Source organism: Epinephelus moara, chromosome 7 (assembly GCF_006386435.1).
Source record: "Epinephelus moara isolate mb chromosome 7, YSFRI_EMoa_1.0, whole genome shotgun sequence".
NCBI classification, from domain to species: Eukaryota; Metazoa; Chordata; class Actinopteri; order Perciformes; family Serranidae; genus Epinephelus; species Epinephelus moara.
Genome location: NC_065512.1, coordinates 4,980,653 through 4,984,591, shown reverse-complemented (window position 1 = coordinate 4,984,591; position 3,939 = coordinate 4,980,653).

The window sequence follows — 3,939 nt, the reverse complement described above, 5'->3', positions numbered from 1 at the left end:
GCAGTGTGGGTCTGCCGTCAAGCTGTGGAGCAGTTGAGTTACAAATTGCTGTTTCACCATCATGCTGATGAGTTTATGGGAACTGGAGTGAGTTTCCTGAGAACTTTGTTGGAACCGATGACGTGAAGCATGATGATCGGAATCACATTAAATTCCACTGCAGAGGCTGCAGATAGTCAAAGAAATATTTCTAGAGAAATATGACGAAACACAGTGACGAAATACTATATGTAGGTGTATACTGTAAATATTATCAGAAAACCTTATCCAAAACAAAGGTGCTCATAATGCCAAATTGTTCCTTTCACAGGGTTGTATTACTGAATTACTGATACTGATAGATTGACGTGAGCAGCATCTTTATTTTGTCAGTCAAAGTGGAGTCAATTTGAACTTCTTTGCTGGGTTGTTTAACAGAAAATAAGTTTATATTATCTGCAAAGTAACTACAGCTGTGAGTAACATTAGTAACATAAAATAAAAGAGTAGAAGTACCTCAAAATTGTACTTAAGTACAGATCTTGTCAAAACTTTTCACTATTGTTTTTCACCTGTAGCCTCTTGTTTTGTTTTTGTGTGTTTTATTTGTCATTGTTGCTGTTTTCATGTGCCACCTTCTTCTTGTAATTTTGTTATGTTTATGTGGGGATCCCAGGAATAGTAGCTGATGTATGCACATTGATTAAATAAAAACGCTGCCATTTCTTCAAACTTGTTGGGATGTTCGCTGCCTTGATTTTTAAGGACCAGGAGCAACACTGTCTCCTAAAAAAGTCATTATTTGTCTCCTCGGCTATGTTTTGCCGGAATTATGTTTTTTATATAAACATAATGATTATAACCACAAAGAGACACAGAAATGAAATAAATTGGTTTGCTGATAAGGTATCAGTATGTTGTGATTTGTCAGATAATTTAGTCAACAATTCCTCATTATCTTAAAAAACATTATCAGGGTGCATGGGCGGGTAATGGAACAACAGACCCCTGGGCACAGATATGCAACACCACCACGCCCCAACATTGGAGCAAGACACACAAGCCCCTTTTACACTGTCAGATTTTCCGCGAATGTTTGGCCGTTTTCCCACAAGCTGCGAGCGTTTAGACACACAGAGCCGGATTGGCGAGTTGATCCGAGGTGCCCAAGTTTCTGCCTCGTAGGGTAGACATACTGGCAGAACCTTTTTGATTTAAACAGAATGAGGAGGGGGTGTTGATGACTTGTGGGAGGAGCTGTTGATGACGCCGCACGTGCGAGCCACTGGCGGTGGATAAACAGGAAACAGCTGATAGCAGGAATTAGCGAGCAGCTAGTAGCAAGAGGGAAACACAAACCTGACAGACACTGTAAAGATGAGCAACTGGGGAGACAAGGAATTGCGCGCCCTCCTTGTCCTCGCAAACAAAGAGGCCAGATGACGGGGACGGTGAAGGACATGCCGACTTATGAGAGAATCACCGAAGGACTGACCAGCCGTGGCTTCCCTCCCACGTCACTGTTTACGTCACACGCTGAGCTACACGTTTTGTTACTTGCTCATGCCCCCATTGCCCCGAAAAAGGCGCATTCTGTATAAACAAAAGTAGGCAGCGAAAAAGGCGCATTCTGTATAAACAAAAGTAGGCAGGCGGCATTTTGCTGCACTCCCCGATTTTCACTGGCTTTCATGCTGCTTTCTACTGTTTACTAACCTGTTTTCTGGCCTGTCCATGACACTGAATGCATGAACAGAAAGACTCATCTGCTGCAGAGCCGTGTACACAGCTCTAGTCTACTGGAAATGGAAAAGGAGTCTATCACCTATTTTCGTCTGTTAACCCGTGTGAACAAACCTGTGTACATGTGCTAAGTTTGTTGGAAAAGGCGTATGAGTGAAGGCTAGGGGCCCCCTGACACTTTGGGGTCCTGGGCCTGTGCCCTGCAGGCCCGTTTGGTAATCCATCCATGTGCAAGTGGCATTAAGTTCAGACTCATCTGCTTTTGCAAAGTAGTATTATGGGAACATCATTTGAATGAGACAGGACTGGGCGAAAAGGCAAAAGTACTTGTACTGCACAGTAAAAAAAAAAAGTAGGACGGCTGACCAGCCTCGCCCGCATCACACATCAGTCCGGACAAATGAGGTTGATGCTGCACGTCCCTTCTGCTGCACGGCAGAATTACCCTGCAATGTCCCTTTTTTTTTTTACCTCTTAGATTTTTTGTATCTTGTACCACTGTTTTAAAGGGTGTAGCACTTTAACCTGCTCTTTTGCACTTCGAACTGCATTTGCCTGACCGAAACTGTGAACCTGTAAAGCACTTTGAGTTACATTTACTTGTATGAGCACTTTGAGTTACATTTACTTGTATGAGAAGGTGCTATATAAATAAACATGATTTGATTTGATTTGATTTGATTCCTCTGTGAAGTTGGTCCCATGAGAGACTCAACTTCAGTCTTTATTGGCACTAAAGCTCGTGTTCTTAAATCAAAACAAAGCGGAGTTAATGGATGGATGGAGAACAACAGAGACAGCCTACAGTGATGCGGGGGCATTGTTGTGTTAATAGGGGATATACGGCAGAATTACCCAGCTTTACAGAAGTGCTAAAAGGGAGGACTCCCACTGTGTTCATCACCCTGCAGCCAAACACACCCCTCCTCCTCCCCCAGCTGCAGCTACCTGCCCCAGTGCTGGGAGCAAGGGCGGATGGTAGAGGGGGGGTGGATGTGGAGCTGAATGGATGGAGGCATGTGGGAAACCTGAGAGCTGATAACACCCAGTGAATCTTCAACAATAAGAGCGCTGGACTCAGCAGACGTAAACACAGCAGTCTTGGCCTGAAGGCACTGAAAGTTATCGCATTCAGATTTTCCTAAATCCCCTCAGTGTTTGGATTCATGTCCTCAAAGCAAACAAAGTTCACATAAAGATTTGATAGTTCAACTAATGTTAAAGCATATTTTTTAGATATTAACTAAAGAAAAGTATAGAGTTTGCAGAAACGTACAATGCTAAAATTTTCTTCTCGCAGCTGCGCTGAATTGTGAACAAACCATGAACCACTGACATATCGCTGTGTTACCAACCAGGAAAGTGCCACCAAAAGCTGCTGTTTTTCACTGACTCAAAACTGCATTTCCAGCAGCTTTTAACCACAAAACAAGGGTGTTTTTTTAGCGTCCTGTTGCTGTGATCAAGTGGAATAGTGCAGTGAGACATCACTGCATTTACAGCCAGGATAGTGACACAAAGCAGTTGATTTTGAGCTTGAAATCCCTGCATTTATAGCATCTTTAAGCCACCACGGGTATGTTTTTTTAGCATCCTGTCGCTGTGTTTCCTGCCATGATAGTGCCACAAAAATCTGTTGTTTTTTAGTGATACATTGCAGTGTTACTGGTAGGGGTGGTGGCATGAAAAGCAGTTGTTCAATACCAAGACATCACTGGATTTCCAGCGGGGTTTTTTTAGCCTTCAAACAAGGTTTTTTTTAGCTTCCTGTTACTGTGTTTGCAGAGAAAGTGCCACAAAAACCAATTGTTTTTCACAGAGACAATGCAGCATCTATAGCGGCTGTTTTATACCAAGATATTGCTGCATTTCTAGCAGGGATTGTACTTTTAAAACCTGGTATTTTAAGCCAAACAGTGATCTTTTCCTAATCTTACTCAATGGGTTTTGTGCCTAAACCTGACCAAGCATTAACTACAGTGTTGAAACGTGAAGACACGTAAAATTTCAATTCAACTACATAGTAACTTACAAATGTAACATATCCGTGTTTTGCAGACATGTACAATGCCAACAATTATTTTGCAGATTGGTTTGGTCCATACAGCCACAAAATGACTAGCCTGGAAATCCAGACCCAAATCTAGAAAGATTTAGGGTCTGGCTATGAGTAATGCAAATGGCCCAACTCGAGGGGCGGCACCAAGCATGCATTTG